Source organism: Meleagris gallopavo, chromosome 11 (genome assembly GCF_000146605.3).
Source record: "Meleagris gallopavo isolate NT-WF06-2002-E0010 breed Aviagen turkey brand Nicholas breeding stock chromosome 11, Turkey_5.1, whole genome shotgun sequence".
NCBI lineage: Eukaryota > Metazoa > Chordata > Aves > Galliformes > Phasianidae > Meleagris > Meleagris gallopavo.
In genome coordinates, this window is record NC_015021.2 from 18,215,409 (window position 1) to 18,229,157 (window position 13,749).

The 13,749-nt window shown below is 39.2% G+C and overlaps 1 long non-coding RNA gene across 1 annotated transcript; it reads right to left on the reverse strand.

The window, feature by feature from the left end:
• Positions 1–2,827: 2,827 nt before the first annotated feature.
• LOC109369520 lies at positions 2,828–13,692 on the reverse strand. Its single transcript, XR_002118669.2, has 3 exons — positions 13,350–13,692; positions 9,613–9,734; positions 2,828–4,149 (listed from the first exon to the last, which is right to left on the reverse strand). It is a non-coding gene; the product is annotated as an uncharacterized LOC109369520 (long non-coding RNA).
• Positions 13,693–13,749: the final 57 nt, after the last annotated feature.

Consider the following 13,749-nt stretch of genomic DNA (forward strand, 5'->3'; position numbering starts at 1 on the left):
TATCTTAAAACACATCCGATCCCATCATACTCGCATGATTTTCTCCTGTTGTGAAGATTTGTCATTTGCAGGTGCTTGATTTTCTTCGTATCCCAACAGAGTCTGGACTCAGACACCATCAAAATTACATTTTTATGGATCCAAGTAGCCGTTGCCTGCTTGGACATTTGTTTCTTTTTCCAGTTTCTTTACAAGAGTTTTTGTTTTGTTTTTTTACAAAGGCAGCATTGCTGTTACGTGCTCTACGTGGTGCAACTGTTCAAAGGAACTGGGAATGTGCAGCTCATACAGAATGCAGCTGCCTGGCTGTGAAATGGTATTAGACACAGAGAACACAGTATATCGATCCTTTGGCAGCTATATCAGCTTCTTGTTTGTTTCTGAGTATATTTTAAGTCCTAGTTTTTTACCTGGTTGTAACCTGAAAGGTTACTGCTTTTGTCTATATGAATTGCCATAGCAACTGTAGTGCTGGAGCAAACAGTCGTGGGCTTTAACTGTCTGCAGGTCAGCAGCAGAACTCTCCCAGTTTAGAGACCTTCATCTCTAAAATCTGGGTTGTTTCACGAGCTTGATTGGGCTATATTTTACGTATGCCAGCACAATTCTATCTGTGGGCTATAGAATCCTGATGTCTGCATGGAAGGGAGGGAAGAGATGTGAGTTTGTGTCCATTTATTTGGGAAGAATTGTATTCCTTTTCTTTTTATAAAAACTGTTTTAAAAAGCCTGCTCAACACCCAAGCATATAGTGGCTTGCACATATATCTTGATGTAAAGGCTATGTTGACCTATTCCATTGCAGGGTTATGGCGCAAGTCTAGGGCACAGATGAGACACTGAACACAATGAGATCACATCTGCCTGACCTGGAACTGAATGTGGGGTGTTGTGCTGTGCCTTGGTACAAGGCTCTTCAACCTTAGCAGCACAGAGGGGCTGTTATTTGCAGCTCTCCATTCTTTCACAACAGCTGCTGAGGCAGTGTTTTCCCCTTGTTTTCACACCTTTCTTTATTGTTCACAGGGCCTTGCACCTGCAAGCCCCAGTAATGTTGTTAGAGCAGGTTCTTGTGGGAACCAACTGCCACAGATATAGAGATCACACCTTTTCCCCAACCTTTTCTTACTTCATATTGTATATGTTGCTTTATATTAAAAACAATTAAGCATAATGCACAAGTCAATTGAATACTGAAATATCAGAAAATATACCAGCACGTTAGTGACCAACACACAATACTTTTATCTTGCTACCATGCTCTAGTGTAATTATCCCACTAACAGGAAAATCCAGTAGGGATTTTGATTTGATCCCACTAGGGAAAAGAAATAAAGTACCAATAAAAACATACAATATATTCTGGAAAAGCATGCCAAAAACGTTCTTATTTTTCTCTTCATTCTCATTGCCAGCTGAACTGCAGAGATCCCCCAAAGAACTCCCTTCTAGGGACCCACCTGTATTTCCTTCCTAACTGCTCACAAAGGAATTTTCCCTTTTCCTTCTCCGGGTCTGCAGTTGCAGACCTCAGTAATAACACTATGTGTGAGTCTGACTCAACATCCTGCATAAAACAGCTCAATAGCATACATTTATAATGTCACATGCTTAGAATTACTTGCTTGAAGCATCAATGCAAGGAAAGTCACTAAAGCAGTAGGGCTGATAAACCTGGATTTTCCTATTTGTTAGCAGGTCTGCCTTGCCCTTCAGCTGGTAGAGCAGAAAGCAGTGCCTACTTCCTGTGCCACAAATATCTTACATTAAGTAACACATAATTTAAATATTGATGATGATAGAGGCACAGTTGGTCATTTGACCAGTAGTCACATGTGTGTATCACACTGGTCACTTGTGTATTTACTCTGCTGCACTGCAAATATTTCTATCAAAATTGGTGCAGCTGGGGACCTTATGGATAGGAACAGCTGAGTGTCAAAGTCCTCATTCTCCACAGAAACAAAAGGATCCAAGGCTGATGCTTTTAAATGCTGCAAGATGCACCCTAATTCTAATGATTCTAATATTACAGATATTAGATATTATAAATATTGTTTAGTGATACTGCAGTTCAGGCAGTGAAATTATGGAAATATCAAACTGTACTCAACAATGTGCAGAGGTCTTGCACTTCCATCGTTTGGGTGAATCTTTTCCAGTCTGTTTGTTCCACGACTGCATTCTGCATTTTATCAGGACTTTGGGATTTAATCAACTGATTATATAGCTGACAAATTATTGCATCTATCCCAGAAGCTTGAAGCCAAGCTTCCCAAATAATCTGCATGAACACCAGTTGCACATATCTGCACAGCTGCCTTTTGACAGGTATGGTTTTAGGTGACAGTTGCTGTGAAATTAAGTATTAGTTACCAGCAGTGGAGGACATTCCTACGTTCTTCATATCAATGATCACTACCCACTTTCCTCCTAGAATAGAAAACATCAGTTTCAAAGGGATCTGAAATGGCCTGCAAAAGAAACTTTATGCAGACCTGCACTACCTGCAGAGACAATGAACTCCTCATCACATTATTTGTCCTTGGCTACCCTTTTCTGCATGCACTGGGATGTATTAAGCTCCGGAGAAGTCACTCACCTTTAGTCTTCAAGGCAATCCCCCTGCACTTACTTAGTTTCAAAACCAGCTATTTTTCCAACACAAAGTGTTAAAAGAGTAGGCTGCTGATAGAGCAGCTGGGGCAGCATGTTAGAAACAGATCTTGGTCTCTGGAGTGATGAGCATGGAATGGGGGAGGTGAGAGAAAGCCTAAGACAAATGTAGTTTTACAGTCTTCTTTTTCTGCTTGCAAACTGGAGATGAGAGCAGACAAGCTTTATGACAGTACAGAGAAATCAATACATTTTTATTGATTCTTGTAGCTGCAGAACTCTCGCCCAGCACTAGTACAGGGGTCAGAGTATGAGTACATGACTGTCCTGCTGCACTACACCTATGCTCCTCAGAAGCCATGCTATTTGATTCACCAAGGATGATGCCTGCTCCGTTACCTGACTGCAACAGCAGCAGCTGACCCACTCAGCAGGGAATTTAGGTGCCGCAAATTAACTACTGCTGGTAGCAGCTGAAGGCACAGCTTCGCATTAAAAAAAAGTATTTTTGAACAATGATACAACATTTAAATGATGGATCCTATTTCAAAAGCAAACAGGTCCATAAAATTCCATGTGGTAAATGACACAAATTAGAAACATCAAAACAACACAACTTGGAAAACTAGCTCAGGAGTGGCACAGTCAAACTAGAATGGAATCAGGGAGTTATAACCAGCTCTAAAATGAAATTAATGAAAACCTGGACATGGAAAAGAATTGGAGCAAACTTCTAAGGCTTATATTTAGTTTAATTCTTTGTTAATCCTCCAAAAATACAAGTGAGTGTTTTTCAAATTTGTTTTGATTTTGCAGAAGCATCCATTTCTTTAATTGGTATTTCCAGCTTCTCTTTCAAAGTTTCTGAACTGCTTCATCCTTACAGAGAGGCCATTAATTAGCAAACTGTGAGGCTCTATGGACATTTTCAGTAGCTGTAAAGCTGTCAAAATGGTGTAAAACTTACTGGAAGGTCCTTTTAATATTACAGTGCACCTTTGCAGCTGACATTTAATAGTTAATTTGATTGTACAACAATGGACTTCACCTTTGCGCAGTGTCTTTCATTCTCCATCTTTTCAGCCAAGTCCATTATCACTTGTTCCAAATTCCTTCAGCTCTTCTCTTTGACTTTGTGTTACTTTCCACTTCATTCTCAGCCTGCACCGCCTTACACTCTACACCTGTTTTTGATGTCACCAAACAGGGACAATAACTACAAAGTTATTTCCCTTTACATGTCAAACCTGGAAGGTCTCTCTGTTGTTCATTCTATTTCCATTGCTGGCCTAAGTGTCCTTGTTGTTTTTCCCCCTAGTGAAGAAAGGGCAAATGTCATATTCACTGAAGCAAAGACTTGGCTTTGAAGCAGTATCGATTTTTCCTTTTCCCTTCTGAAGCTTTGCCAGGCTCCATAAAAGCTTGTCTCTTGTTCAGAAACTCTTTGGACGGAGAGACAACAGGGGCAGCAGTACCAGCGGGGAGCAGTGGGAAGTTAGGGCATCTGGTGGGGAATGACAATTTTGACAGCAGCTAGAAAAAGAAAGAGGTCATTTTATTTTTAACTGTACTGTGAGAACAATCGTGGATCAGAACAAAGCCAAATGGGAAATGCAGTTTTAATTCCAGCCTATGATTCCTCCTTGTCTAAATCTGAACATGAACTCTTCTTCAGAATTCAGCGGTTGGCAGCAAGACACCCAGACCACCAGTAGTGACACCTTGGTTAGAGGCTTAACCACAAGTGTGGCAACATCCATGACTTCCTGGCACAGGACGATAAAAAAATACAAGCCTTATGCTCAACTGGAGCAACAGCGTGCAGTGAACTTCCCTGGAGGAAGATCCGATGCTACAACAGGACTCCTATTTAAGAGACCCAAAATACTTTGTTTAGAGCTATCTTGCAGAAATATCCAATAGCATTTATTAAGCTCACATGTACTTCAAAGAAAAAAAATGTTGCTGTCTTTCCCCACTGCTAGTTAGGGCTCTGTGCAGTCTGTAAGCACATATACATATTTATCGTCCGTGCATCGGAGAGCCTCTCACTTTTAATGAGATGTTGGGTCTTGGCTCTCAGCCTTATTTAGAAGTGGTGCCTCCTAGGGCCTCCAATGCTTCCATAGCATTTTGTTCCTGCTGACTCAGAGAGAATGTCACTTACTGAAACATCAATGCCACTTTTTGCCACGCTTCTGTATTTCTTGAAGTGGTCAGAGCTGGTTTTCCAAAGCTTATTAGATGAGCAGCCGATACTGGACGTGCACGTGAAGTTACAGCAGCTGCCTTTTGTAGAGTAAGTCAATAACTATAATAATTTGCCTTGAGTTCCTGGTTTTTTTTTTTGTTTGTTTTTGTAAAATTTGTAATTACTTGTCTTTGAGTAAACTGTAATTAGAAAAACAATCAGAATTATTCCTAATGCTAGACTGAAGTCTCACACTCTCAAGAATTAAATCAACAAGTTCCTTCCCTTTTATTTCCTTCTATTATTCAAGCCCAATCTCCCAGTCAGAAAATCATTTAAAACCTGCAAATCAATAAGATGGCCTCGAAATTGTCAGTGAATTTGTGAATTGTGAATATGAGACAGGTAGAAATGAGACCTGATGAAAATGCACAGGTGCCCAGATGCTATGGGTGCCGCATCCCTAGAGGTGCTCAAGACCAGCTCGGTTGGGGCCCCAGGCAGCCTGGAGGGTACAACCATGCCCAAGCCATTCTGTGATATGAGACTTCTTCACAACATCTGTGAAAAAACTGTTGTCAACAGCAATGTGAAGGTTCTCTTTCCTGCTACTCATTTATAAGAGAAGGGATTCATTAAGAGCTGCCAAAAACCACCTTCGTGCTGAATGAAAGGAAACAGTTCTGCAGTCACTCACCCTGAACAGCTCTCCCCACCACCACCGCCCTCCTGCTGACCTGGCTGGCTGGTGATGGCACATGTTGAAACACTTCAGCCTCCCCCAGCAAAGCTTCCACCTGTACCTGCCACTACAATTTTACAAGCTTTCTCCAGCGATAGGAAGTAACTCAAAACTGTGACACCCTGCATGGGGGAAGAAAAGCATAACCGATAATGTCTGCCCTATCAAGACCCTAGCACAGCAAGTAATAAACACATGGAAACTATTCCAGTGTCCCAGGTCAGCTTTAACTTTACACAGTTTCCTGCCACACACTTCAGGGCACATCACGCTGTTGACCTCTGCACTTGTGTTACCCATCCAGCTCTCCGTGTACATTTGTTTTCATTACTTGTGCCCCCTCCTGCTGTTTCGTGTTTTTTTGTTTTTTTTTTCCTGACAAGCCCAGCGTCTGAAAGCTGCTTTCTCAGACCTTTAACTAACAACTCATCATCAGCTGTACTGTGTGTGGAAGGCTACAGCCTGAATTTGTTTTCACAAAAGGCACATCACAGGACCTGCCTAATCAGCAGTTACCTAGTTTGCTCATACCAGACAGAGTCAATTTACAGACCACGTCTGCCGTTGACCCTGCTGTCTGCTCTGGACTGTTCCAGTCTGCCTCCGCTTTTTAAACTAAAATGTTAGTGTTTTTAATTGCTGATTTTAACTCCTGTCTAATTGGGCACGAGCTACAAACCTCTCAAAGAACAGCAAGAGGGATCACTGGTAAAGGTGAAATGAGTTTGTGCCATTCTGTCTCTGCTCCATCCTGCACAGATGGAAAAGTGACAGTGAAAAAAGTGGGGTACTCTGTCCCCTCCCCACCTCAGATGGACCATGGTGCTGCAGAGACGACACTGCTAATTTAATTCAAAGCAACTCTGAGGTTACTACTTGTTCACGATTCAACTGGAAGAGCGTGTAGATGCTGGAGACCATACTCTGCGAGCAGGCATCTCAGGTTGTGTGGATTACAGGACTCAACATATTATTGCTGTTCTTCCTTTCCTGTTACTCGTTGAAGACATACCAAGTTTAAACTGATTCAGTCAGAACAACTGCAATATAGTTTACAATTATCACAATATATATACACACACAAACAATTTTTATGTAGATGTTACTTATATTTTAGGCTAAATTTGACCAGAAGAAATATTAACATTGAAAAATTAATATTTTAAAACTAATAAAGAAATGATTAAATTATTATAGAATTTATTTCCCTGACTTCTAACAAGACTCTTCACCTGTACAGCTATCTCTAGTTAATCCCATCTTAAAAACCCATTCAAGAATGAACACAGCCAACCCTACACGGTTTACTTCAGAGGGTGCCAAAATTTTGCCGTTTGCAAATTCCAAGTTCAGCTCTTAATAATAGAACCATTTTTCTCTGCCCACACAAAGGCTCTGACCATACAGACACAAACCCAGAATGAACGTTCAGGAGACAAGCTCAGCACCTACCTAGGGTTATGGATTGATCGCAGACTATGGGAAAGATGAGGCTGAGGAATCTCCTGCACGTGCTCTACTTTGGTAGTGAGCACCTGAGTGCTCCGGCCACTGTCACCAAGTGTGCAGCAAAACCACAGCAGTTCTGCTGTAATATCTGTAAGCAATGGTCAGCAGCAAGCCAACAGCTCAGATTGAAATTGAAAATGTCTGCTTGTTTTTCTTTAAGATTTTACCAAGATTTAATTTACTGTTTCTCTATTTCCACAGTACGTAAGACCACAGACCATCATAACTGTGAAAGAATCTGAAATAAGCTCCTCAGATGTTCCCTGCTGCTGCCCTTCTGATGGCTGCGGATGCCATGTGGAAATGTCCCTGATGAATTCATCTGTGACCATTTGTCGTCAGCAGCCTGCAGAAAAAAGTGCTTTCCAGTGGCAGTGCTGCCTTCCATAACCTTTCTTGATGTCCTGCTGAGTCTTTAGCACTGCTGAGGCAGACTGAGGTGCTGTGGAGACTGCAGTGTTTGTGGTCTATATATGATTGATTGTTTTATCCCGTCATAATGCTACATATTCTATTGTATTGCGGTGTGGCCTGCAATAATCAACTTGAACTGCATTTGTGTAACAGCCCAGTAATATCCTAGGTTTGTTCTGTCATTAACACACACAAAAAAAAGGCAAAGATATTTTGCATCCAAAATTTGAACAAGAACATTCCATTACCATAAACCTAAGAGATTGGTGAGAGAAAAAAAGTAGATAGTAATGCAAATCTAATTGTAATAACAAACTGAAAAGTAGCCAGTAAGTTCCTGTCAGCAGGGATATAGCCAAGATAGCTGCCATTTCCTAGAAGTGCCCTTCATTAACTCTCTGAATGCCAACAAAGATATCATGCAAGCGTGTTGCCCAAACTCCTTTCCACTACTCAGAAAATGCCATGCACATATGACTGATGCTAGGAATGATAGGTAGATTCCAATCACAGTAGCAAAAAAGTTACTTTTTTCCTAAAGAAATGTGAAATCTCGTCAATCCTTAATCCAAAGAATTCTACCATAAACCACAGTCTGCACCTTGGTTAACTGGATAGCAAATCTGGGTAAACTCTTTAAATAGAGAGTCTCTGGAAGATATCAGTTTCAATGAGTCTCATGAATACTCACAGCTGTTTCCTGACACTCAGAATTTTGTAGCTGTTACCTCTGATCTTTCTGACAAACTGGTTTTACAGAAGCCTCACAGAAAACACAATGGGCGTACACTTGATGTGATTGCACCACAGGTAGTCCCCATTAGCTGATGCTTTTCGTATTGATCTCTTTCCTAAATGGATAATGTTCAGTAGTTTCATAGTCAATGAAGCCATCAATAGGCATCAGCTTTTACATCTCTCTGACCTCAGTGTGTAGCAAATATTGCAATCAGTTTTATTTGGTTTGTTCTCATCGTTTTTCAGTTAAACTGATTGCAACTCCGAAGATGAGGATCAGAGGTTTGAGCAAATGCAGCTGCAGCATTTACGTAACTCCTGGACACCAACCATCACACTTTGCATAGTTCTCTTCAAAATATTAATGATGTACAGGGCAATAATCAGTCCTCTTTCCAGTTTAATAATTTTACAATAATTTAAATGAAGTATAGCTCTAAAGCATGCTTTTATAAACTTTACAGTCTTAGGTACTTGCCAAACAGATGTCAGAAACCACACGCAAGTCTAAAAATACTCATATACTCATACTCAATACTCAAGCTCTTCAAGTGCTTGACATGAATCTGTCTGCTGTACATCTTCGTGTTCAGCACAGGTTAAGATAGTGCTGCTGAGACATTATAACCTTATATAAGATATAACAAATATCTTTTCGCACTGCTTACAGTTAATCAAACCTCGCAGCTTTTGGTCAGTTTTTGAAACTACAAGCTGTATCCTTTTCACATATAAGTTCTCTCTTACTAAACTTTCCTACCACCTCTTATAGTCCTTAGGCAAAATCATGAAGCATACAAACATACTCAGAACTAGAAGAAGAATCTCTATCACATAAAAAAGAACCCCACTGCACCAGAAGAAGTATTTTTGGATAGGTGTAGATAACGCATGTTAAATGCAGCTAAACCCATGCTATCTTGAGAGAAGAACCATTAGTCTAGCTGATCAAGCAAGCCCAAATTAGTGAAAATCAGCCTCACAAAGTGCAATGACAACTTCATTTCTACTGGTGTGCCAGGCTGCTCAGTAATGCTTTGATCCCCAAAATTAACCTCTTATGGGCTGAGCATCAATTTTCTTTCCCTCTCTTTGCCCACCTTTCTGTGGCATTTCTCTGTTCTTCTTCAGTTCCATTTTGCTAACTCACTACTGAGTGAGCTTACTACTCACCAAGTAACACTGCACAGAATAAAATAACATGGAACTAACAATTCTTGTAAACTATATATCAATGTCTCAGCTATTAAGCTTGTTCTAATCCGAGAGCTATTTAGAGAAGTGGAAGAAATAAGACAAGAATCTTCAGCTCGCCTACCCATCTCAAGGCAGAATCTGTTCTGAAATGCCTTCTGTGCTACAAATGCCGCAGGCAACCAGCTCCAGTCGTAACTATGCTTACCATTGGAAAGCTTCTTCGCTATAAGGTTTTCAAAGTGAGGATTGTTCATTGCTTCATGCTGCTTCAGAGCCTTTGCTATTTCATTCTTATCACTGCTGGTCTTATTCCCTCAGCCATAGGCACTGTAGTAATAAAATAAGCAGCGGGTATAAAAAGCTATTATTCTGACCTATACAACTACATATATATTTATGTATATATATAAATTGCATATGTATATATTAAAAAATAAAATAAAATAGGAGAGAGTTCTTTATCTCCTAAGAAGATTTCAGCGCCTCATAGTTAAAGACACCTGAAGGAAAAAAAGATTGGATTTAATTCAGCTACTTTTGGTTCCCCCTACATACACCTGTAGAGTATGATTTACCCAATACTAAAATTCTTCCTCTAATTAACTTCATGTAAGGTCGAGTCAACTTCCCTACACTAAGCACTTGATGTCGGTAGTTAAATCTAAGGAAGAAGAATTTAATTCTGAGAATCTTCTATATCCAGCCAAAAATCTTCAGCAAAAACACCTCCCACATCACAATCCAAACTAGAAAACCATCCTTCTGTGCTTTGAAAATGAATAAATAAATAAATATTTTAAAATAAATAGTTTAAAAAAATCAAATTAAGCTACACCTGTAGCTCATTCCTTCCCACAATGGAAGGGGCACATCTTTCTCAGGTGCAGTCAGAGGAAAATTTGCTGTTTACTGCAGTGGGGTTAGCGTGATCTTGGCTCAGTGACACCATCATGGGCACAGTGACAAACCCTGCTTCAGAACAGAGGTCTTAGTGTCTGCACAGCTAGTGAAAATACATCAACACTTGTCTGAAGCATGGCCACGAGCTATAAACCCTTTAACAAACAGCAGACATTACAAGTCACTACTTATTCCTGGAGGCATATGCTTGCCTCAGGTCTTGGTTTGCTTTAGTCTGTGAAATTGTACCTCCAGCAACTTTCAAAGGACAAATTACCATCTGGCATGTGCATGGAGATAATTCAGCAATGGTGTGAACTTCCTGGAACTTGCCTATTGTCATCTGAGGGAGCTCTTCCAACTCATGAGCAGCTGGCCTTGGCCATGTTAGTCACTAGAGATACTAGTTAGAGCAGACTGATTTCCAGCACTATCCAGAATACCACAACTTCCGTGGCTGGAATTTCATAAGCCAATAGAGGAGTTTCATCTCCAGAACTGTTCTGAGAAGTGTTTATGTCCAGACACTACATTCACAGACAGGAGATTATCTATGAACAACTGTGGGTACGCAACTACGACAAAACAAGATAAACCAAAATTCCACTCTGAGCAGACATTTAAAATATTTGAAATATTTGCATTTGTGTGAGATAGTAGTTGCAATGACAAGAACGGGCATCAAGAAGAATAAAATTGTGCTTATCACAGACGTTTTTAAAAAAGAAAGTAAGAAAAAAAATGAAAACAAATTGTAACTGAAAGGATTTGGATAATGTACTTTTGCATAAATGACAAATGAATGAGAAAATTAAAAATGAAGCACTCACAAAAACAGAGTAAAAAATATCCCTGAACTGAGTTGTAATGTGTAACCAAGAGAAGTGTAGGATAAAGGGAAAGCCACAGGCACTATCACCACACAATCAAAGCTCTGATAACTAAGTAGGCCTTTTAGGTTTAAGATACACTGTATTTGTGAAAAAAGATTACATGTTTCTAGAACATAGTTAATGGAATGCCAAATATACAAACATTACCAATATTATATTAAATTTGATAATATTTTGTTCCTTCTCCTGCCAAACAGATCAGAATTTGCAAGCATTTTTTTCAGTTCCTTGATGTGTCTCAGAGCTACAGTTACATATGGATTTCTGGAGAAGTCTCCTTTTATGGATTTAACTATATCCTTTCTTCCTGGACAAGGAAAGAGGAAAATTCCCAACAAGGCTTCTGGCTGTGGCAGCTATGGTTGTATATTTTCCTGTATATATATATATACACATATATACACATATATATATAAAATATACACATATATATACACACATATATAAAATACATAGTGTATATATATAGTATAAATATAGTATAATATACATACGTATTATAGTATACATATATATATATTTTTTTTTGTGAGCCTTGAAACAATCAAGATATTAGTAGTTGGTTTTGGATATTACTTATCTCTTTCTGAGAAGATTCAAGTTTCCACTTCATTGACATTGCTCAAGACTTACCTGTGTGTAAATGGATTTATCTGCTTAGCCAAATGTCACCATTACACAATATTAATCTTGTGAAAGGCAGAAAAACAATACTGCAACCATATCACAATTATCAATCATTAAAATATTGCATGACTTCTGAAAATATATTTGGAGACAAACGAACCATGTATTACTTTTAGAACCTTTCATACAATTTTAATTACTGTATGTTACTATCTAAGATGTTTCTACAAATTAATGGATGAAATAGGCATCTTACACATTCACTATCCCAAACTGCTTCCTGCCAGATTAGTTCTGCCCCACCTCCCATTTTCTTCCAGGGAAAATTTATATCAAGTATTTTGCACTGGGCATGGCCAATGGCTGATCTGCAGCCTCAAGATTTCTGTCCTTCATACCAGAGCCATGGCCACACAGACACGGTGCTTGGAGCAACATTTTAAGACTCATTGAAAGATAGTGTACATTAGAACATCAGCTGAGGTATGACCTTGCAATGCCATGGTGACTTATCATTTTGGAAAGAACTGCTCAGTATTTGGCGGCTAAATGTGAATGCCCGATCATTCGCACTCCTCTTCGCAGAGAGATGAATAACTCGGCTCATAGAGCTCAGCTTTCACAAACCTTTTGTTAATTTAGCCATAGCATTGTTATTAACTCCAGTGGCCAGTATTATCAACTGCCATTTTAGAAAAAGTTACTTTTACAACTCTATGGCTGAAAATCTCAAAATACTAAGTGACAAACCATACAGACCTAAGAACTCCACATTTATTATTTAAATCACACCATTCTAAAGCGAATCTCATAAATGTTGAATGCCTGGAGTTGCTAACACTGAGATGGGAAAATTCAAGTGACAGAGAAAATTCAACTGTTTCTGGCCTGAATTTACAGCACACTTGTGGCTCAGTTTGTGCCTGTTTCCCTACTGATCAGGCAGAGAAAAGCACAGAGATTAGAGTTACAACTGCTGTAACATGTCATTGATTTTTTGACATACAGATCAACATATAGATCTGAAGATCAGACACAGGGCTGAATGTTCATTATTTAAAAGTTCTTAGCATAAAAGTTCTTATTGCATGTTAATGTCACAAACCGTGTTACAGACCTTTTCTTTGCACCAATGTAATTAGCAGGAGTTTTTACGTGTAGAAGGCTCTTCTTTTTTCCTGAATATTGGGCTTCTACGCAACTATCAACCCACTTTAAAGCACATTTTTAGTGCCAGATGGTGATCATAAATCAGACAGTTATGCTTATATTAATTTCTACGAGTGCATGTTCACGTGTGTGAGAAGATGCGCAAAAGAGGAAGGTGAGATGAGCCATGATGAACATTAAAGGTCCAGGAGCAGGTCTATAACTGGTGTAAACTGCCAGGGCTTCATTGATTTCAATGGTACTATGATAAATACTAATTCAGCTGGTAATAAAGTAAATGTAATCAGCTAAGCATCTGGTCAGTAATATTTCAGAATGCAGAATGAGGCAGTAGTGTTACCTCCATATCTACCTTTGAACTGAATCTGCATGACGAAAAAGTGTAACGTTTCCTGTTTGGTTCTGTCTCTAGAAAGCTCCTCTATTGGCTGGGGTACTGCCTGCAGGTAAGCACATGGAAAGAGAGATTCATATATGTACAAGCAAATATACTGTAACAAACAAATGCACTGCTTTAACTGCTCTGACGTTACTCTTATCTTCAAATGAAAAAAAAAAAGACACAGCATTTAAGATTTGCACGAATTTCTTACTCTTCTATTTGCCATTCATCCCAATAGTGAGGGAAATTAAGCTCAGAGTTGGCTTTAATCCACAATTTACTTGCCATACAATATCTAATTTCCTTTTAGAAAATAAAGCTTATTAAAGCAATGATAGTTTCATATATATATGAATTACTGAGAATCATA